General features: G+C 43.2%; 1 protein-coding gene and 1 long non-coding RNA gene across 5 annotated transcripts in view; one reads left to right on the plus strand and one right to left on the minus strand.

Annotated features, from left to right (window-relative positions):
- The window catches only part of RTN1 (reticulon 1), a 131,864-nt gene that overhangs the window by 25,503 nt on the left and 81,734 nt on the right, over window positions 1-24,627 (minus strand). The window lies entirely within an intron of this gene.
- Window positions 444-24,546, plus strand: LOC142664502 (uncharacterized). 3 transcript variants are annotated; one of them, XR_012851296.1, is made up of 3 exons: window positions 444-529; window positions 20,040-20,233; window positions 24,410-24,546. It is a non-coding gene; the product is annotated as an uncharacterized LOC142664502 (long non-coding RNA). The 3 variants fall into 3 exon arrangements; XR_012851294.1 differs by lacking the exon at window positions 444-529 and adding an exon at window positions 17,451-17,532; XR_012851295.1 differs by lacking the exon at window positions 444-529 and adding an exon at window positions 17,711-17,817.

Genomic DNA, 24,627 nt, shown 5'->3' on the forward strand with positions numbered 1-24,627 from the left:
ACGCCCATACACTCCCAGTTCAGCCCACACAGTATCATGCTCCCATAGTGCCTCCCCACACTATAATGCCCCCTTAGAATCCGCCATACAGTATAATGACCCAATAGCTGCCCCTCACACAGTATAATGCATCCATAGAGCCCCCCATTCAGTATAATGCCCCCTTAGTGGCCTCCACGCAGTATAATGCCTCCATTGTGCCCTCCATGAAGTATAATGCACCCTTAGTGGCCCCCACGCAGTATAATGCCTCCATTGTGCCCTCCATGAAGTATAATGCCCCCTTAGTGGCCCCCACGCAGTATAATGCCTCCATTGTGTCCTCCATACAGTATAATGCCACATGCCCCTCTCGGCAGGTGTTACACAGTGAATGGTGAAGCAGGGAGCTCCCTGCTTCACATTGGATTCAAGAGTATCGGTGACCTGAGGACCCCGATACAGTTTGAACGGTAACATTCTATCGGCCACCTGGGACAACAGGACACCGCCCGGAATCTGGGACTGTCCCGCTGAATCCAGTTGGGAGGTATGTGTAACGCAGGCTGAGAGCGGATCAGCACAGACAGATGTGATGCAGTGAAGTTATCGCGGTTGTTTGCACTGAGCCACTCATAGCACAAAGCGGAGGAGCAGAGGGATCTCCTCCACTCGTCATAGGAACGAGGTTAGGTAAGTATTTCTTTTTCATTTTTTTATTAGGCACTATTGGGGTATTATACTGTATGGTGGCAGCTAAGAGATTATTATACTATATGGGGGCACCTGTGGGGGCATTATACTGTATATGGGCATCAATGGGACATTATACTATGTGGGAAAGGCTATTTGGGAGTGTGGGAGGCACTATGGGGCATTATACTTTGTGGGAGGCACTATGGGGGCAGCTAAGGTGTCATTATACTGTGTGGGGGGTTCTATGCGGGCATTAAACTGTGGGGAGGCACTATGGGAGCATTATACTATGTGGGTGTGTATGGGTGGGGATTGGGCAGGGTTAGAGACGTGGCTTTACAGGGAATCTTTTGTCATCTGTTGTCCCTCTTTGCAATACTTGAAAGTTGGGAGGTATGTTTTTAGTCAGATTTCTTTATTTTGGCTCTGGTTCTATTCCCAACATAGCTAAGAACATGATACCTGCTCTTCCACCCATTATTATACTCCACACCACTTTTGAGTGGGACTAAGCTGCAATACCAGATTCAACCCGTGGACAATAGTGGCGCTGTTTCTAGAAAAAAACAGACCTTTCTTTTCCAACCCCTTATGTTTGTATTGCAGTTCTATAAAACTCACAATAATGATGCTAGCCACATTCGGATAATTTATGACTAGAGAAGGCAGAAGTGAAACAATTACAAAACAGTTCAATACACAATGAAATCAAAGGCTGATTCTAAAAGCATAAACTGCCTGCGGAATTGAACTTATATCACCATATGGTTTTGACGGTTTCACGGAACCGTCAAAAGCGGCCGTACGACGGCCGACGGAAGTGTGCAAGGTGGAGTGAAGTAGTGGACAAGACAATTACTCAGGTTTAATAAGGCTGGCCATACATTTAAGATAGCTGGCGACAGATATTCCTGCCGACTCCCTTATACCCATGCTCGGCTCGATCGAGCATACATGTTTCCTTAGGGAGAAAGTCTCTGGCGGCGGCATATCTAATAACAAACAAAAGGATCGGACATGTTGTAATTCAATATGCAGAACCCTTCTCTTTCCCGACATCTGAGTTGGGACACCACCATACACATAAGATGATAGGCCAGTCCAACTGAAATCGGCGGGTTCAGTCGGCATACATCTAATGTATCTTACACCAGTCTAAATCGAGGCGTGGGAGTGATTTGCGCCAAATTTATAAAAAGACACAAGCTTCTTAAATTATTTTGTACATTTTGAAACTGTCAATCATAAAATAAAATCTATACCTGCTACAAACAGGAATAGAATAGCACCAACATTTGCGCCACTTTCCCCTAGTGACCAACTATGTCTCCTTGAAAACTATGCCCACTTTTCTTGCCACTTTCACAAGTTTGGTGAACGGCCAGAATTGGTGCAAATTTTGGCACAAATTTGTTGCATGTCATCCTATGTACCTTTTTGGGGTCAGTTTCCTCCAAAACCTGGAGTAAACTGCATAATAAAGGTGCTCCAATTTGTTCTATTATAGGGACATTTCTATGGACACTACAACGTGATTATTTCTGGCAAATGCTATGTGACTGAATCTCTTTTACTTCTGTATGGTGGGCAAATTAGTATGGGCAATTCTGGGTGGATGTTAAACAATACTGATATTACCATTTGGCCTCCACTACTATATGGCACTGCACGGTGGAATATCTGCAAGGTGGCACCACTGTATAGGTGCCCTAGATAGTTTGCTGTGAGTAATACAATTTGAAGCAATTCAGGGGCATCATTGGTATCACTAGACATGGGCACTCAGGAAACACAGTCTTGAGATTACAACCCAGGTTGGTTTTGGAGATGGCATCAGGATAAAAAGGGGTAGGGATAAGAAAATGGTTAAATCTGAAAAATGTGCTTCTGAAAAGTGTTCTTCTATGTCTCCATGATTGAGGCTCCTACACAGCAGAATATTGTTGGCGCAACAAAAGGTGTTGCGCCAACATCTTGAACAACAGATTACTTGGAAGAGGGGGCACTAGGCCTCCTAAGGCACCTATTGTTATGCCGCTGGTGCTTCCCTGTTCCTGTTCTGAGAGCTCGGGGCCTCCGGTATCAACAGAGAGTATATGATATTTAAACCTAAATGGTATATGAAGTCTCGAGCATCTCTGAAAGCTGCATAATGGAATACAATTCGGGGCATATATATTTTTTTCTTACAGCTGGTATAAATGACTGCACGGCGTACTGTAAACCGGTTTGCGGATTGGTTTGAGTGTTAATATAATTTGCAGCCTATCCCTGAACAATATTCTGCACTACAAACTGTTGTTTAAATTCAGTAACTTCTGCAGGATAAATTTCCAGTTTAACAAATAGATTGGGAAAAGTCCTTATAGGAAGGAGTCACCACATCACGCCAGTCAAACGTTACCTGATGATCCTATGTGTGCGAGGACAAATACAAGCCTGGGGGAGGACTACTCAGAATGACATCATCCTTTGATGTCTCCTGTAGGTTTGTATCTTAAAGTAAAACTCTGGAAGAATATAATTAAACGTCAGTTTTTTTCCAGGCTCAGGTCACACTCTCAACCCCCCAAATCATACTTATCGTGGGCCCTGAAATGCAGAGATAAAGAAAATCATCCCTGCCTACTTCCTTTGGATCATGACACATTAAGGGCCTAATGTCATGATCGGTCCCATCTCTGTATAAACAATTACTCCGCCTGTTGATTGATATAAATATTTAATAGATGTAGTTTCTATTTATGCAAAGGACCAGGTGATCATGACTCAACTATGTACAGGCTTGGGCAGTACCATTCATTGCTACTCTATTTGTCCTAACCTTTTTGGAAGTTAAAGGGAATGTGTCGCTAGAATTTTAAATTTTTTTTTTTATTTGAGTGATTACACATTGTTTTAATTTTTTCACAAGTCAGGAAATATTATAAATTAGATTCTAATTTATAACATTCCCATGTGCTGGTCACTAGAGGGAGCAGTTCCCAAAATTGCAGCATGGTCACTGTGGTAAAGCAACCTCATTGATTTATGCTGCAATTTTGGGGTGGACACACTCTCCTCCCTAGGAGAAGGAAGGGTTTGAATCTTCAAACCTCCTACACTGTGTGCCACCATTTTCTCAGCGACTGCACAGTGTAGGAGGATTAGATACAGGGCTCAGCAGACCGTATCACACGAACATACACGAACATAATACACACATCACATACACGAACATAAATTACCTGCTCCTGCCGCCTCCGCTGGTCTACGCTCCTATTCCTTGCGCCTGAACATATGGCTGGAACTTGGAACTTGAACAGAGAGGCCAAAGGCCTCAAGCACACGACCGTGCCTTTGCGTCCGCAATTTATCCATTCTTGCAGGTAAATTGCGGACCCATTCATTTCTATGGCCCCATGAACAAGACCCAATAATTAGGAGCGGTGTCCACATACATTGGGCCATATAGTTTAGCATTAGTTTCATTTTAATTATGACCTTTGCAGCAGGAGGAGTTAATTCAATCAGACCCACGCCATGTCAGGACAAAAAAAAAAGGGATCCACCAAAAGCAGCTTGTTGACAGTTTCCAGCTGAACAGTGTAAAAACAAACTGATTTTTTTTTAATGAGAATATATTAAAAAGATGCCATATAGCATATAACTTGCAAATAGCAACTGCTGAACAAAGGTGAATCCCTGTGCGTAGGCTATAGAGGTCAGTATCCTAATTTTATTGAAAAGTAACATTAAAGTGAATGGTGTTCAATCTAGGCCATTAGCCCCAAAACCCCTGAGGACGCTACGTCTGTAGGGAAACATGTCGGGTGGGGCCAGCAATAATTATTTTAGCTCAATGTTATTTTAGCTGGCAATCATAATGGATCACTTCATAATTGAGTCGCTAACACCTAGCGGAAACCGCTTGAATTGGGTTTTACCTAATCCTAACTATATATAGGAGTGTCTGTGCATATATCTTACTTGCCAGCACGCATTGTAACTTTAAATTTTATGTTGTATGTCCCTTTTGGTACGTAATAAAGTTATCTAATATATTTAAACTAGTTTAGTCAGTCAATAAGTAGTTGGGGAAAAAACGGGCTTCCCTTGCCTTTGGTAATCTTTCTGCATAGTTTTTTGCCCGCCAACTATTAGGGTCTCTTATTTCTTTTTTCAATCTAGAACCAGAATGCACAAAGCCAAATGACAAAAATATTTTGCAGCATCGATAGGCTTCATGAGAATATAAAGCAATACATGTACTATATGTTTACCAGTGATCGTCTCTGAGACGCTCTTACAGCCGTATGCTGCTGCCTTGTGGCCAAGTCCTGAATCTGTTTCTGCGGCTGGGAAATTGGCAACCACTTCACATACAATATATAAGTCTAGAGTAGCTGCAGCCCAGCAGAGGACAGTGGATCTCCAAAATTAAAGTATTTAGGTAAAATGATTTGGGAAATGTTGTGGTACATGGGTCAGGCCTAAAACTGAAATGTACAATTTAGTTACCCTTAAATGCAGGTTTTGTTACACTTTAAAAAGAAAATGCAAGTGCAACGTCTTCATCAAATGTATTTTATTAACCCAACATGTACAGTACTTAGTATGGGACCCATGACCCTCATTAGCTGGGGACCCTGATCACTCTCAGTCCGATCCTGTACCATATTATAAAATATAAAGATGCCACCTAGGGGTCCCCTGGCCAAATAATACCAGTGACATCACTTAATAAATAAATGAACATATTAACTAGATTATTATGAAATATTTTTAAATTATGATATAACGTTAGAATTGGAAATGCGTTAGGGCCAATGAAATGTTATTATAACAGGATGAGATGATGATTATGGAAGCTGTGACTGGCTCTTTGGGGGAAATTGTGGTTGGAACTGAGAGACATTGGAACAGATTTATTATTGTCTTTACGCCTCGGTGCTGGCATTTCGTGCACCTATTTTCTTGGCGCATATCTTGTTGGTCAAATTTATTTTTAGCATTTGCGCCAGAAAGGACCTTGATTTGCAACATGCTCACCACGTTGGGTCGCATACTTAAAATATGGTTGTGAATTTGTCCAGTCTAAAGCTAGATAGTCTAAGGCTAGTGGTGCTTCAATGACGTGCATGCTGTTTAATAGATTTGGCGCATCTTGGCTGTAATCCTGGCGGCATGTGCAGCTACTGCCGGTGGTCCCCGCCAGCAGGTACCTCATCTGCCTTGCCAACAGCCTTCTCTCCTGCGTGGCTGCCATCGTCTTGAGCCTGACGCTCCCTCTGCTCACTGCTGGTCTTGCCTTAGGGCGCGCAATTCAAAATTCCATAAACCTGATTGCTTCTGGACTATTTAAGGCACCTTTGCAGTTTACCTGGTGCCTGAGCAACTTTAGTGCAAACTAGTTGTGTCCTGCAAAGGTTCCTGCTTGCATCCTGATTCCAGTCCGCACCTGCTATGTGTTATCAGTCTGTATCCAGCTATCCTTTTCCAGCCTGTGTGCAGCTATCCGCTACCATCCTGCATCCAGCTACCCACTACCCGTCTGCATCTTGCCACTTGCCACCAGTTTGTATCCTGTTACCTGCTATCAGTGTGCATCCCGTTGTCTACTGCAATTCTGTTTCCAGCTACCTGTAATGATCCTGAGGTCTCCTGCCTATTATGAACTGTGTCTTCTGATCCTGACCCATCTGCCAAGGTACCATCTGCTAGTGCCTGTACCCTTGGTGTGCTACACCGTTGTATCCTGGTTCGCTGGGCAAGCCACTACTCACACCGGGACCACCTCAAGAGATAGCGATTTGGTAGTCTCCCCGCAGCGAGGTCCAGATCCCTGTATGGAGGTTAAAGGGTGAAGACCGGGAAGGCTACTTAGATAATGCCCTTAGAGGTGGCCCTAAGTCAAACCGGTGGAATAGCACAGTGGGTCCACAACCTGCTGGACATAACATTGGTGCATGTTAGACTACCCTTCTTTACACCACCTACTGGGTGGTATACGTTAGACCGGTACTCTCTGCCACAAAACTGTAGCACGCAAGTGTTAATTATGGCGCATTTCATGACTTGACAAATCCACGGCCATATTCTAAGTAGGCGAACCCATAGGGCGAGCACGTTGCAAATTAAGGTTCTTTCTAGCGCATGCATTAACAAATTTGGTCAACAATAAATGCGGCAAGAAAATAGGCGCATGAAACCTCATAAGCCAGGCGCAAAGACAATAATAAATCTGCCCCAATGTGGTTAGCACACGCACACTGGAACTGTATGGGGCAAACCAGTGCCATAGGAGAGCATACTTTGACTGGCACAGCTACAGACCTGGTTTCGGAGAGGAAGCAGTTCATGCTATTCAATCAGTTATTGACATAAGCTCCAAATTCCTCTTCAAAGACAAGTTCTTCATTAGCCAAGGTGTATATAACAAGGAACAATATAGTCCTATAAATTATTAAGAATATTAGAAGTCACCTTAGAGTTTTTTGACCTGTGTAAAAGCACATGGCACCCAGACTCGTGCTTTTATAAGGTCTTGCAAATCCTACTTCACTTTGAATATTTGAAATAATTTATAATTTATAATCATATTGTAAACGAGCTTAGTAAACCTGCCCACTTATGTGGAAATGAAGAAGCCTTTGAAATAATGTTGTACAACAGAAAAAAACCTGAAAAATAATTACAGGAGTAACAATATCAATATCGATTTTGCATCCCTTAAAAATGGTACATTTTTGCTGTTTTGTTTTCAGTGACTGCTTTTTTCTGTTCCAATCTAACCGGACAGTGGTGACATAGCTCAGCTTTATAAAGAGTTCTGAAAGTCCTTGCTGCCAAAATATGTCTAAGTGACATTGATGTCTCAGGACCGACGCAGCTTGGAATGGCATTGCGATAACAGAATTTTCTTTGCAATTTTCCCCAATCTAGCCTTCCTTTATTATGCAAAAGTCATGTTTTGCATATATTAAATGATAAAAAAAAGGAGAAAGGAAAGATATGACTGTAATTATTCAAAATGGAAATTGACTACTGCTACTTATGGGTCGAAGGGCAAGGAACCCGAAAACTGTTTGTACACAAGGTCTATTGCCCACCCCTACAACATAGACAATGTCCTCCATATCGAATCAATCGTATAGTTACAGAATTACACATCCTCTTTTGTCTTGTTTATGTTCCTTTTAGACCAGGGGTCAACAACCTTTTCTGTTTCGAGGGCCACATCGTCAGATTATACTGTTTGCAAGGTCCGCAATAAAATTGAAAAAGTTATTGTCATCTGGAACATTTATGGCATATCGACTGTATATGCCATAATTGTCTGGAAGGTGAGGTTCCAATTTTAGGGGCATTTCGCAACTCCCATAAACTACAAAGTAGTGAACAAGATCAATGCGTGGCCACATCTACACATTATATCATTCTCTCTAAAGTGTTGAAAAGGGAAATGCGCCATAAATATCTCAGATTGGAAATCCCCTCTAAAGGATCACTTTGGGTAAAACGAACACACTGCATTATGCAGAGAGATTCAGAGGGCACCAAAGAGAGAATACCAGTCATGCTTTGTCCCTTCAGGCGTGTGATAGGCGTATCACAGTAACAGTTTATGCTCCTCATAACCATGCCAGCCACACAGTGCCCCCAGTAGTACAAGCTACACAGAGCCCTCAATAACAGTGCCAACCACAATGCCGCTGGGGGCTGCACAGAATGGCTTTGCGGGCCGCCTGTTGTGCCCCCTGCTTTTAGATTGTACATTTGTCTAGGGACATTCATATAGTTACATATTTTGTAAATTCATAAGATATACAGTAACGTTCCTTTAAAAGCAGGATTATCAAATGTTCTGCATAGACACAAAAAATGATATAACTTGTTTGAAAAGAAAATATCTAGGAAGAAAATACTAATGTACAAATAGAAAGTGAGAACATTGAATTGACCATGAAGAATAATAGATGGGAAGAAGGGGATGTGATGGTTCATATTATTATGTTAAAGTATAAATTCACTTTTCAACATGATTGTAATGTAGTTTATATATAGATGTAATCTACATAGTTTGGTAGCTTTGCAAATATATTCCATTACTTATTTTGTTCTGATCCTGAATAATATAATAGTCCAGGGCTGCATTGACTGTTCTGGTGGTAGCTATTGGAAACAGTCGAGAAGCTTGTTGTCAGACACACCCCTAACAGCTGAACTTCTATTATGTATGGTGAGAGTTGTACGCTAATACAGTGCCTTCCACTTTAAATCCCTAAGGAGGAATTGTCTGTCCTGTCGTTCCCCACCCTTCACTTGCCTTATACTTCCCACTTTAGAGTTGGGTACTGCTGGTTATATTCTCCAGCCCATAGCAAGGCTCACCTGCTGGTGGTCCTATGCATTAATGCCAGTTATGCCAGATTGAGGGTGACCAGGCTGGATTATGTAATCCCTTCTGCTTGTTGCTTGGCAGCCACCCAAACTAAATTAGGTGCTTCCTATGAAGCCCTGTGCCTGCAGAGTATTCATTAGGGAGTCTGATGGACACATTAAAGTGGCTGTACCTCCACTTATAAAAGAAAAATGATCATAGTGCAGGAGTTTGTAATATAATTGTTTTGTTAAATCATTGTGTTAGGGTATTTTGATAAACTGTAGCATGGACTGGCCGCGGTCTATACTGCACCTTACTAGACAATGGGAGACAGAGCGCCCTGCACTGCCTCCTAGGCTACCATCTTCAGTACAGGGGCCAGTCCGTTTGCAGTTTAAAGGGGGTTTCCAACTTCACACAAATCAAACATGTATAGCGTGTATTCATACTCATATGTGCCTCCTGTGTAGTTTTCTGTGTTTTTTATTAAATGGTCATTCGTCCCGCTTCCTCGTGGCACCGTGGTTTATATCTTCAAACAGGGAGCTGCTCTCTGTGCTGAGAACTACACTTCCCATGATCCTTCTTTGGATGAATGTAGGCTCCTGGTTACTTCCCATGTTATGTTTCGTTCAGGGGGAGTTGAATACAGCAGAGGAATAGATACATGTGATGTTTCGTTCAGGGGGATTGCTCACACAGGAGGATTTGTCACATGATCTGTGACGTTTCGTACTTCGTGCAGTGTGAAACTGAGAGGGAACACGTGATAAGAATACGAAACGTTACTGATCAGGAAATTAGACAGCAGCAACGTGGTCACGTGACCTTCTTCCAGAGCACTGAAACTGTGAATTTACAGAACAGACATTAAGTTACTATGTTGCTTATATTGGTGTTAGATATTACTTAAAGGGGTTGTCCAGGCACGGACAATTGATGACCTATCCACAGTGTCCGTGGGAAAAAATGTAGGCGTCCGTGATTTTTTTTTAATTTAATGAGTGTGTGCCAGTTATTGGGATTGTAATTATCAATGGTTTACAGTACAAGCTGAATTGTGTGTTCATATCACTAATAATCTTTATGATTCGTCGTGGTTTTCCAAATTGTAAAAAAATTTTGCTGTCCGTCATTTTGGATAAATTATCCTGAAAAAAACAACTTATCAGGTTGGAAACCTTGAACCGGACCCCGCACCGATCAGCTGTTTCGGCTGCCTCCGGGCCCCGGATGTCAGACCCCCACCGATCGTATACTGATGAGCTATCCTGTGAATAGGTCATCAGTTGTGTGTACCTGGATAACTCCTTTAAGATATATTTTTTTAAAGGTAGGATTACCCCTTTAACATCAATATACCCTGACACAATGATTAAAAGGGTTGTCCACCTTCTGACAACTGATGACCTATCCACCGGATAGGTCATCAGTATGTCATCGGTGCGGGTCCGACACCCGGACCCCGCACCGATAAGCCGCTCCGGTGGCCTGCGGGCACCAGATGTTGTGGCAGATAGTGCTATGGACGGAGCCCGGAAGCAGTTGGCTCCGTACATAGAATAGCGGTCGTTCTGCAGAACTGCAGGTCCGCTCCTATTCACTTGAATTATTCCGTGGCTGGAGCTAACTGCTTCCGGCTTGTACGTCCGGTGCACAGAGGCACCGGACCAGCTGATCTGTGCGGGGCCTGGGTGTCGGACCCCCACAGATCATGTACGGATGACCTATCGGTAGATAGGTCATCAGTTGTCAGAAGCTGGAAAACCCCTTTAAGAGAAACAATTATATTGCAAACGCCACCACAATAATTGTTTTTTTTTTATAACTGGAGGTCCGCTTTAATGAATTTCTTTAAAGGGATAATCCAGTTTTTCCCCGGAGTTTGCCCTTAAGGTCTTGTTTCCCTATGATGGGAGAATAGTAAAGCACATCTTTAATGGAGCAAGTAATGTTCTGTGTACTTGTATATTTGTTCCAAAGTATAGCCGTTCTGTACAGAAGTGTAGTACGTGCCAGTTCAATAAAACATTACATTAATTTACCATTATTTTGCCAGCTCACAGCCTCAGCTTCTGGATTTCCTTATTGCATTTTCATCCATTTGCACTTAATTATTGCAGTTCACAGAAAACACGCTTGTATTCTGCCATCTTCTGATGTTTGGCGAGCACATACATATTTTTGTGCAAAAACATTAAGACGGAGAGAAGGATTATTTTTAGCATCCAAGATCCAGGGCAAAGCAAAATTATTGATTTGGAGCAGGAGGAGACTGCCTCCATGGAAACAGAGGCATTTATCCGGCCCGAGGGAGAATTCCTACTAAGACGACTTTCTTATTAACACTTGCAGAACCACACTAAAGCAATAGGTCTGTTGTCTACTGTAAAGCTATAGATAGCAGTGCCATAGGGCACCATCAGATGGGTTGGTTATTACCCTATGATATAGTACAAGATATACAGACGATATAGTGACAATAGGTAGAGTTGCAACTTTAGTCTCGGGAGCAAACGAATCTACAGGTGGGCTGGAAACCCTGAATGCACATAACCATTAAAATAAGGTGGTGCAATTGAGATAGCATGAGAGTACGTGGGATACAAAAGGTGCCCTCACCTTGTGTCCTTACCACCAATAAACACACAACGCAATCTTTTATGAGAAAAAACAATGGTGTCATCCACAAACGATAGACAATGTACAATTGTGGAGTCCGATTGATTGCAATACCTCGCCGCAGATTGGGGGCATGCTCTGTGCCAGCCAGCAGTCTCACCTGGCTGCATACCTATTGCTGAATGCAGCCTAGTGACGCTGGTCCCCTCCATGACCACTCGTGTCCATCCAAATGGGGCCTAAATCACAGTCTACGTCCCCCGTTGACAAGCAACATTACCACTAAGTCTGAGCATTTCACAATCGTCTCCACCAAAAGTAGGGTGTTCTCCCTATCCCTTACTACATGTACCTGATCTCCAGCTACTGTCCAAACCCCCTGTCCTTGGGAGCCATGTATCCCCCTCCCTTATGGCTCCTTGCTGAGAGGATTAAAAATGATTACATTTGACGGACTTGAAAAATTTAAATTTCGAGGCGTTTACACGCCAATTATCATCTCAATTATAATCACAATTATCGTCACGAGTTCAATAAGAAAAATTGCCCACTGTGCATCGTGGAAAAGATCAACAATTAGACTATCATTTTTCACTGATCTTGATCGATCGTGCCGCCATACAAAATGATTAATATCAGCAACATGATCTGTAAATTTAATCCCGCTCATAGTAACATTTACAATAGCTATTGCTGCCTTGTAAACGGCTCTTGTGTGGGCTCTAGTGAAGGAACAATGATGTCGGGCCAGGAGGAAACTCTTCTGAGCAGTCATTAGGGAGATGTCCATCAGATACTCACCAACGATCATTCAAACCACCAGTCGATCAGCGGGGGGGGGGGGGGGGGGTTTAAAAAGTAGTGGTGTGTAAATGGACCTTGACTCTAAGGTTGGATTCACGCGAGCACATTACCTCCGTAATGGACGGAACGTATTTTGGACGCAAGTCCCGGACCGAACACACTGCAGGGAGCTGGGCTCCTAGCATCATAGTTATGTACGATGCTAGGAGTCCCTGCCTCTCCGTGGAACTACTGTCCCGTACTGAAAACATGATTACAGTACGGGACAGTTGTCCCGCAGCGAGGCAGGGACTCCTAGCATCGTACATAACTATGATGCTAAGTGCCTGGCTCCCTGCAGTGGGTTCGCTCCGGGACTTGCGGCCGAAATACGTTCCGTCCATTACGGACCTAATCTGCTCGTGTGAATCCAGCCTAATAGGGGACAGGAGCTCACAACTATTTTCAGCCATTTTGGGATTTGTGGTATCGAAAGGCTAGAGGGCCACAGGTTATCGACCACTGCCTTAGGTGTTTCATTCATTTCGATAGAAGGTGGAGTTGGGAAGTATTTTTTTTTTTAAAAGCCGTTTTAAATAAAAATATAGGTAATATTAAATAAAGCAATGATGGTATTTTTATGACATTTTGAAGCCACTTTACTGGCGTTGTTCACCAACAGAAGTGCAACGTATTGAAGGATGAGAATATATTCATGGCTTATCAAACCCCTCTATAGGCTAGGGAATAAAAACTTTATTGAAAAAATTAAACACTGAATGCTTTGTGTACTTTTGACGTGAGTTGACTCGGGTGTCGGCCACGGCTTTATTAAATTCAAATTTAACTTTTATCAGGATTGGTATAACCATTCTTAAGTAATTCACCGGAATGCCAGCCTACTACCATAAATGGGGTATGTAGGTAAAAGCCACCATCAGTGTCAGACTGGAGTACCTTGGGCCTACCAAAGGAAATAATTCTTGGGGCCCACACATCAGATATATAGAAATAATGCGATCACTGTTAATTGCGTAGTAAAATGTGTGTAGTAAACCAAAGTTCAATATTACCACCACCTAGTGACCATAGAGTGGTAGACACGGGTCCTACACAAGTGCTCTGCAGACCATATAACTGAAAGGGGTTTTCCCATCTTAGACATTTATGGCATATCCACAGGAAATGCCAAAAATGTCTGATAGATGCGGGTCCCAGCTCTGGTACCCGCACCTATATCTAGAACTGGACGCAGAATCCAGGCGGAGACCAGTGGAGAGAGGGTGATTCATGCGCGCAGCTCTCTCCATTCTGTTCAATGGGAGTTACGGAAACAGCCGAGTAAAAGCTGCTCGGTTGTTTCCATGGCAACCATACAACAGAATAGAGAAAGTACATGTGACCCTCTCTCCACTGGTCTCCGCCTGGATTCTGCGGCCAGTTCTAGATATAGGTGCCTCACCATTTATAGTACCCCAGATGGAAATTATGGTCCCTCGGTGCGACACACTATAATAGTATCCCCTTTAGGCCCCCCAATAATAATAGTGCCACACACAGCTCCCTGTAGATATTACCACACACTGCTCCCTGTAGATATTACCACACACTGCTCCCTGTAGATATTACCACACACTGCTCCCTGTAGATATCACCACACACACTGCTCCCTGTAGATAATACCACACACTGCACCCTGTAGATATCACCACACACTGCTCCCTGTAGATATCACCACACACTGCTCCCTGTAGATAATACCACACACTGCACCCTGTAGATATTACCACACACTGCACCCTGTAGATATTACCACACACACTGCTCCCTGTAAATAATACCACATGCTGCTCCCTGTAGATATTACCACACACAGCTCCCTGTAGATATTACCACACACTGCACCCTGTAGATATTACCACACACAGCTCTCTGTAGATATTACCACACACTGCACCCTGTAGATATTACCACACACTGCACCCTGTAGATATCACCACACACTGCTCCCTGTAGATATCACCACACACTGCACCCTGTAGATATTACCACACACAGCACCCTGTAGATATTACCACACACTGCACCCTGTAGATATCACGACACACTGCTCCCTGTAGATATCACCACACACACTGCACCCTGTAGATATCACCACACACTGCTCCCTGTAGATATCACCACACACACTGCACCCTGTAGATATTACCACACACTGCACCCTGTAGATATTACCACACACAGCTCCCTGTAGATATTACCACACACTGCACCCTGTAGATATTACCACACACAGCTCCCTGTAGATATTACCACACACTGCACCCTGTAGATATCACCACACACTGCTCCCTGTAGATATCACCACACACTGCTCCCTGTAGATATCACCACACACTGCACCCTGTAGATATTACCACACACAGCACCCTGTAGATATTACCACACACTGCACCCTGTAGATATCACGACACACTGCTCCCTGTAGATATCACCACACACACTGCACCCTGTAGATATCACCACACACTGCTCCCTGTAGATATCACCACACACACTGCACCCTGTAGATATTACCACACACTGCACCCTGTAGATATTACCACACACAGCTCCCTGTAGATATTACCACACACTGCACCCTGTAGATATTACCACACACTGCACCCTGTAGATATTACCACACACTGCTCCCTGTAGCTATTACCACACACTGCTCCCTGTAGATATTACCACACACTGCTCCCTGTAGCTATTACCACACACTGCTCCCTGTAGATATCACCACACACTGCTCCCTGTAGATAATACCACACACTGAACCCTGTAGATATTACCACACACTGCACCCTGTAGATAATACCACACACTGCACCCTGTAGATATTACCACACTGCACCCTGTAGATAATACCACACACTGCACCCTGTAGATATTACCACACACTGCACCCTGTAGATATTACCACACACAGCTCCCTGTAGATATTACCACACACACTGCTCCCTGTAGATATCACCACACACTGCTCCCTGTAGATATCACGACACACTGCTCCCTGTAGATATCACCACACACACTGCACCCTGTAGATATCACCACACTGCTCCCTGTAGATAATACCACACACTGCACCCTGTAGATATTACCACACACAGCTCCCTGTAGATATTACCACACACACTGCTCCCTGTAGATAATACCACACACTGCACCCTGTAGATATTACCACACAGCCCCCTGAGTACATAGCGTCACATAGCCCCCTGAGTAGATAGCGACACACAGCCCCCTCAGTAGATAGCGCCACACAGCCCCCTCAGTAGATAGCGTCACATAGCCCACTCAGCAGATAGCGTCACACAGCCCTCTCCCTTTGTATATATTGCCACACAACCCCCCTAGTAGATAGCGCCACACAGCCCCCTCCTCCAAGTAGATAGTGCCACATAACTCTTTGTATATAGCGTCACACAGCCCGCCCCCCCCCCCCCACAAAAAAAATTGTACTTACCAAGACCCGTCCCTGCGATGGACGGAGCGCTCCACCGTCTCAGACAGAGTAGGACAGCGTGATGCGATGACGTCATCACGCCGGCCTGCTCAGAGACTCCACATGGACTTTTTGCAGTGAGATTTTCCAATTTTAACTATTGAGTGATAGCTGCAGTCCACAGGAGTGAACTGAGTTGCATGCAACTGAATGTACTCCTCTGGACTGCAGTGGTAATTCGATAGTTAAAATTGGAAAATCTCACTACAATAGACTGTGTGCATAAGAAACCATTCCCTTGTAAACCTGGGCTAGGGTGCAAACTAACTATTAATAAATAAATAACTCAGGCAAGGCATGTATTAGATTTTTACAACGTGGGTTGACTCGAGGGTCAGCCAAAGCTTTTATTTATTTTCACAACTTCCATAACCGTAAATAGAGAATTTTGTAAATTTTTTACCCGAATGCCAGCCAGCCGAAGGAAGGGCATATAGGTCAGACCTTTTTCAATACCGCGAGCTCTGACATATATTTTAGTCATAACACAAAATTATAACTCGAATCATGCAATAAGAACTATTGCAACCTCTGTTCTTTTTTTTCTAACAAGAAAATACACCAGAAATAGGGAGGGAGGGACAAGTAACGGCCAAAAGAGGGTGATGCAGACAAATCTCCAGGTTTTAAGCCCCGAGGGGCGGGGCGGTAAAATCGCCCATTATGTTCACCACTGTGTCATCCTGAAAACCCCCTTCAACCATTGGCCACCATTACCAAAACAAAGCCTAAGCCGTCCCCTGCCTAATGTTAACTAACCACATAAATGCCTCCCAGCTATCGCCTGATGGCCTGCAAGTCTGATTGAAGCCTAAGGGCTAGTCCACATGTGGCATAAATACTGCAGATTTTCCACAACGTATTTTTTTGCGGAAAATCCGCAACATAATACAGTAGCAGAGGAAGTGGGTAACGGGACCGTCATTAATGGCCGTACAACGGCCGACTGAAGTGTGCATGAGACCTTTGTGTCAAGTCAGGGTTCCGACGGAAGGCTCAGACGGAACGTCGGAACGGAGCCACGACGCAGATGATATGTTTCAAAATGTACCAAACACCACAACAAAAAAGTGATAAAGTATATGTGAGAGATGAGGTGACTAACAGCTGGCAGACATATTTAATCTCACAGACACTACTCAATACCTCATTACTTATACTGTATATCATGATTATCTTCCATTTTATGTTCTGTCATTGTTTGCTATGAAAGAAATCTGCCCACATTCTCATCAGACTTCTCCTCACAGAGAAATGACTGTCTGACATCTGAAAACCAGTGCAGACAAAGAGAGATTCATGAAAAACTGTCTTATTGCCCAAAGCAACCAATCACATTGCAGCTTTCATTTCTTATAGTGCTGATGCAAATGAAAGCTGCGCTGTGATTGGTTGCTATGGGCAACAAATACAATTTCTCTGTTAGACACTTTCATCAATCTTCCACATAGACTGGAACAGGTATCCATAGCAACCAATCACGCGTCAGCTTTAATATTTTCTGTAAAGGTTAGAAAATAAAAGCTGGAATCTGGTATGGAAATGACACCAATGTTTACCTGCGTTGATTTTTATACATGAGACTGTGTTCACTACAGGCAAAACTGAAACACTGTGTTATACGTAGTATAGGAATTGAGGGGGTGGAGCATGACACAGAGATTCAAAGAAAACCAAAGAAAGAATCCCTGTGTCATGCTCCGCCTTTTCAGGTACTTCACTAGTTTTACATAGAATGTTCCTTTAACAGTCAAAGTCTGAGGTAAACTTTCCTCAAGCAGTCCAATGGAAGCAAGGGAACCTCATTTTGAATTATTTGGTACATAACTATATGGAAAATAGCAGCTATTAAATAGAAATGATATAAATAGGTATTTTTCTTTGCTTTAACATACTTTTATACGCTTATCAGTTAAAGCAAAGAAATGAACTTTAGTTTGGTGTCTTTTACACATGTAAAGTTCTGTGCGCACTACATTAGCGTGTAAGTAGGGAACGTTCCCGACGTAGACGCTAAACACTTCCGTAGGGCTCCATTAGACTACTGCGTGCCAAAAGAGTGGCCTTTTAGCCTCCGTCGGGTTGGTATACATCAGTATACCTTATTTTTAGGATAAAATAATGTAGTAGATTATGCTTTTCCATCATGGGGGATTCAGCAAAAAAAATAAAATTATACTACGCGCTATATGTTTTTTGTTTTTTTTAAATGGGAGTCTATGGGTGATGTATGCCACTGTGGCATACGTCATTGGTATACGTTTAACGCATAAATCATGGGCGATACAATAGCCCCTTTCATGACATATAGGTTAAACAGATCACATTATAGTCTACAAGTGAGAAGTGCGTTAAATGGTTGCCTAAGGCTATGTTCACACGGAGTATTTTGGGGGAGGAATATCTGCCTCAAAATTCCGTTTGGAACTTTGAGGCAGATATTCCTCTCCCTGCACGCCGATTTTCGCGGCAATTATCGCGCCGTTTTTCGCCCGCGGCCATTGAGTGCCGCGGGCATAAAACAGCGAGAAATACACTTTCTCCTGCCTCCCATTGAAGTCAATGGGAGGTCGGAGGCGGAAGCGCCCGAAGATAGGGCATGTCGCTTCTTTTTCCCGCGAGGCAGTTTTACTGCTCGCGGGAAAAAGACGCCGACGCCTCCCATTGAAATCAATGGGAGGCGTTCTCGGGCCGTTTCTGCCGAGTTTTGCGACGCGGTTTCCGCGTCAAAAAACTCGGCAAAATACCCCTTACGGTGGCATCCGTCAACCATAGGTTACATCATGAACAGGGTCATGAGAGTTCATGACGTATACATTTAACATATACCCTTAAACTTTATAGTCATGGATGCCACTGTTAAGGCGTCCGTCACAGTCTACGTTTAAAGGGGTTTTCCCAGAATCATAAATGATCATCTTTCCACAGGATAGGTGATCATTTCCTGATTGCTGGGACACGGTCCCACTGCTGGGATTCCCACCGATCATGAGAACGGGTGTCCCGAACCATGTTTCTCCTCCCTGCTCGGCTGCAGTGAGGAGGACATTAAATGAGGCGGTGGACGAGCATGCGCGCTGCCGCTCCATCCAAGGTCTATGGGAGTGACGGAAATGGCAGAGTACAGCATGTTCGACCGCTGCTCCATTTAAAGTCCTCCTCACTGTGTTTTAGCAGTGAGGAGGAACGGGGTTTCGAAACCTAGGCCATGTGTCAGTATTTACTATAGTTTGGCATTATATTCATACACTAGGAAGCTCAATAGGTTCTTTCCAGTGGTGCACTGCCTGAGTTTGTAGCAGGTCATAGAAAAAAATAAACTGAAATTGTAAAATTATCATAATTTCAGCCATTTTGCATACATCGTTCAAACTCCAAAATATGTCAGTATGCTGTTAAAGGGGTTGTCTAGGACTAGAGAAACATGGCTGTTTTCTTTTATAACTAACACCAAATTTGTTCACAGAGTGTGTGTGGTATTGCAGCTCAGCTACCTTCACTACACGGAACAGAGCTGCAATACCAGACACAACCCATTGACAAGTGTGGCGCTGTTTCTGGGAGAAAGCACAAATTGTAAACATCAAATATACTAGTATCTAGGTATAAAGGGCCTTATGTTTTATTAAGGTAGGAGTTGGTACAGTTGCCAAAATGTGGTTATATTAGATTTTGCTATTTTTCTGTTTCGTTCCAGCGCCTATTTTTTCTAAAGTGACAACAGGAAGTGCAGCTATACTGGTTGTCACATGTGGATTAGCTTCTCAGCAGCTAATGGTGAAACTTTATTGTTTTATAATTTTGTTATTGATAGAAAATACTAACAAAATGATAGTAGATCGTCAGGTTCTGAGAAGCTAATTCAATGGTGACAACCAATATGGCTGCACTTTCTGTAGTCACTTTGCCAAAGTGGCCACTGCAACGAAACGGTGGCTATTTATTTTATACGTTGTCTTTTTTGTTAACGATACATTAGATGCATTGATGATTGGCGTATAATTAACTTCGTCGTTACTGTTGTTATTGTTTATTTGATAGAATTTATAGAATTGAAGACCAGTGTCCTAAAGGAAAAAAAAACTACAACTGTTGAGCTCAGGGCAGTGCAGGTTTTCCAGAGGGATCATCATACACAGGGCCGCATCGTGCCGCTTGCGTCATTCAGTCCCAGCAGACCTGCTCAGAAGAGAGCAGGCCTGCATTCCAAGAGGACGGCACTGGAATGGGTTTATGTGAGTATGTAAAGTATTTTTTTTTCTGTTAAAAACGTGAGCGGCTATATGTGAAGCACTACCTACAGGGGCGGCTATTTCTGGCGCATTATCTACAGGGGGCTGTATGTGGGGGCTATATGTGGAGCACTATCTACAGGGGGTGGGGCCTATATGTGGAGCACTATCTACAGGGGTGGCCATATGTGGGGCACTATCTACAGGCGGGCCATATGTGGGCACTATCTACAGGTGGCTGTATGTGGGGCACTATCTACAGGGGCTAATATCTACAGAGGGATCTATGTAGGGCACTATCTACGAAGGGCACTATCCACAGGGGATCTATGGGGCAGTATGTACAGAAGGCTTTACAGGGGGCACTATGTATGTGGTGCACTGTCTACAGGGGGCTCTATGTGGGGCACTGTCTACAGGGGGCTCTATGGGGGCACTGTCTACAGGGGGCACTATGGGGGGCACTGTCTACAGGGGGCTTTGTGGGGCACTGTCTACAGGGGGCTCTATGGGTGGGCACTGTCTACAGGGGGCTCTAAGTGGGGCACTGTCTACAGGGGGCACTATGTATGTGGCAGACTGTCTACAGGGGGCTCTATGTGGGGCACTGTCTACAGGTGGCTCTATGTGGGGCACTGTCTACAGGGGGCTCTATGGGGCCACTGTCTTCAGGGGGTACTATATACAGGGGGCTCTATGTGGTACACTGTCTACAGGGGGCTCTGTTGGGTACTGTCTACAGGGGGCTCTATGGGGCACTATCTACAGGGGGCACTGTGTGTGTGTGTGTGTGTGTGTGTGTGTGTGTGTGTGTGCGTGCGTGTGAAAGCGAATGCTGCTATTATAATCAGGAACAAAGTGTATGTTGCTATTACAATCAGGGATACAGTGTATGATTCTATTAGAATTAGAGGTGCAGTGTATGGTGCTATTATATTTAGGGGCGTTGCGTGTGGCACCATGAGAATTTTATCTTCGTTTATGGGTGCAGAAATATTTGAAATGTGAGAAGCTGAAGACATCTGAGCAGAAAACTGCAGAAATGGCTCGTGGCCGGGAGAAGTCATCATAGAGGTCTGGACTTGATGGAGACGTACCTGTGAGTCACTTAATGTAAATGTTTATTCTGCCTCTAATCAGTACAGTAGTCACTGGATGACCTGCAGAGAGATAATGGGTGGTATGATTTTTTTTTTGTGTGTGTGGCTGCTAGTGATATAGAACACCCAGGGCGATGTCAATCAAGATCTGGGGGCGCCATTATAATTTTCACCTCAGGCAGCAGAAAAGCTAGAATCGGCCCTGATCATACATCTGCATTACAATTATGCATTAAATTGTAAAAGATTCTACAATTACTCTGCAATAGATGTTAATTTCTGCAATTTAAATATTTCCAAATCATCATCAGTGTTTATTCCAATCCAGATGCCATTATAAAAGGACACGTAACATACATTTATATTAATAAAATGATAGCTGCATTATTATTGTTTGCCACTAGAGGGTGATAGTAATTAAAATTTATAATTCCAAACCAATAAAAGAAAAAAGTAATACTGCATAATAGGCATTAGAAATAAATTCTCAATGATAGAATAAGCAAAAAGTCTGCGCTATGATTGCAGAGGATATTTCCCCAGTGACTTTCCATGCCATAGTCTCAGCCCCATTTGCACTGGTAGCGCGCACGTTCGCACAAGTGCTGTGAGAAACCCAGTATTATCTATAGCAGCCGTGTCTGCATGCTTGTTGATGCTTCTGCGTACAATGTATGATATTGGCCGAGCTTGCCCAACTCCAAACTTTATTAAGCATCACGCTGTCTATTTTACGGAGCACGTGTTGTAATGTTTTACATGCAGATTTTATTCCAGATTTGGATGCGGATTTCACCTTTTGCAATACAAAGGGTGAAATCCGCAGCAATTCTGTGGAGAGTTCTGGGTACTAGACAGCAGATCTTGCTGAGATAGGTAGTTCTGCACTAGTGCTATGTGGTGACATGGGCGCATGCTGCCAAAACATTCACTGACTGCAAATATACGCAGAATGTGGAGGCGTGATGTGTGATGTGTGAATGAAAATAAGGTATATTATTTAATTGATCTTCCATGGTGTAAAAGATTCCATTTAAATTACATAATGCATATCTAACATGAGAAAATAAATTTTAAATATGATCAAATAGATGTTGTGCAATTTATAAAGAAACCCCCCTCCCACATTTCCAGATTTCAGGCGTATTTACGCGCTGAAATCCGCAAGAAATCCACCTCCCATGGGCTTCAATGGGAAATCCGCATCTCTGTGCAGTCGTTTGCGGATCCGCCACAGATCAAATTGCAAATCTGTAACAGAAATCAGAGTCAAGCCTAATATTTCTGCTGCGGGTACTGCATTAAATACAGGTCGGATTTACCAAAGCCTTACAGCTAAGAGTAGATAACTGTCTAGCATGCCATGAATTAAAATAATCCAGATTTTTTTTTTATTTCTATTGTTTACTAAAATTTCACAAAACTGGTGCAAAGGAAAAAATTAGCTGCCCATAGCAACCAATCAGTTTGCTTCTTTCATGTTCAAAAAGGCCTCTGAAAAATGAGAGCTTGAACCTGATTGGTTGCTTTGGGCAACTACTCCATGCACCAGTTTTGATAAATCTCCCCATAGGCTGTAGATATTTGTATTTATAAGTGATTTTATGCCATGTTTCATTATAATCAGTCATATAATAGTTAATATTGTGTAGCCAGTGATGTTAGATGGTGCCGACAGTCCAAGCCATTTGCAAAATGTTATTAGCGTAAGTCATAATAAATGACATGTCCCCCATGGGATCTAGATCCGGCTGGCAAGTCGAGAATTTCGTATTTCCCCAGTTCCTCCCCCCCCCCCTCCCTCCCTGCTGAATCCCAAATAGTCCCTAGGGCCAGAATGATCACCTGTTTACATGGTTGTCGTGTCTTTTAGTCTTGGTGGAAACACAACTAGTCCAGCCAGCAGATGGCAGTATCACTAGTCTCCCTGCAAGTGGTGCTGTCATCTGGTCAGTGTCAGCTTTGGGTGTCACTGTTATGACTGTGGCTGTCACTCATATGGAGGCCAATAGCTTTCTAGATGTCAGTAAACAAGTTTACACACATGCCACCAGGGGGCAATAGTGGTGTGCAACAGTGCAGCAAAAGCTGCATGAACTACATGATTCTTGCTGCAATTTTATTTAAAAATATAAAAAATACAGTTTTGCGAAGCGTTGATGGCAAATGTTTCTATAGAGAAACCTTCCTGGTGCTGCATGTAAAAACGACAAAAACTACAATGTGCTGTGGTTACTTATAATACAACGTAGCGTGCTGTAAAATTGTTTCACAATAGTAATGATTTACATATGGCTACTGCGGGGAAAAAAAACAAGCACAAAAAATGTCCTGTAAGAATCCAGAATTATTACTCCCGCTGCATGTTACCCAGTCAGGGATTTCAAATATCCAATGTTTTACAATCCTGAAGGGAAAGTTGATATTTTCTAAGAAGTTGGAAGTTAAATCTCAGTTAAAGTAACATTCCAGGAAACACTGATACAATGTGTTAATGTTGACGCAGGGAGGGGGCGGTGCCTGACACAGTACAGTAAACCGCCTCAATGCAGCCAATATAATTTAATTATGGGGAAAGTAATGGGCCCTGCGACAATAGGGCCAGTTTTTCCGAAGTAAATTTATTTTAGGACTCCATTGCTGTGGTTCAATGGGTGGTGGTGGCGGACCCCTTCTCCTCCTCACAGCACTGAGATGTGCATACTGCATGTTTGGAGGAGACTTCTACCAGGCTGCAGACACCCGAGGGGTTAAGGAGAGGATGCCTTCTGACTGAGGGGGCTAGGGAGGAGGGGAATTCATAACAGCAGGCTTTGTTTAATTATAGGTGGGGCCTAGTTAATAGAATCTCAGGAACAATCATTTTCTGCACCCTGCGTGCCCTGGTAATAATCGGCCCACCCACCCTCTCCAAATTTTTCCTAAATTTTTTGCTAAGCGGGTATGTTTTTTGTGCATTTTCAATTTTAATACTGCAGATGCTCTTATTTTGCTTCTGATGTAGTTCTTTCCTGTTATACTATTACCAATATTGTATTTGCTATAATTTTACATCAAACTATTGTTTTCTTTGTCACAGCTTTGCGGGAGAGGGATCCTTGTTTAGGAGAGAAGGGTATCTTCAGCACATGTCCACCGCAAGAGCGGCAGCCGATATCCGTGATGACCAACTCTTTACATTTTTTTGGCTCTCCTAAACTTTATTTAAAATAAAGCTGTGGCCTACCCCACTTTCTCACATCAAGAAGTTGTTTTGTCTTTTGTTTAATGACTGTTTAAATGTGTATTATCGGTAAA

Source organism: Rhinoderma darwinii, chromosome 12, assembly GCF_050947455.1.
Source record: "Rhinoderma darwinii isolate aRhiDar2 chromosome 12, aRhiDar2.hap1, whole genome shotgun sequence".
NCBI classification, from domain to species: Eukaryota; Metazoa; Chordata; class Amphibia; order Anura; family Rhinodermatidae; genus Rhinoderma; species Rhinoderma darwinii.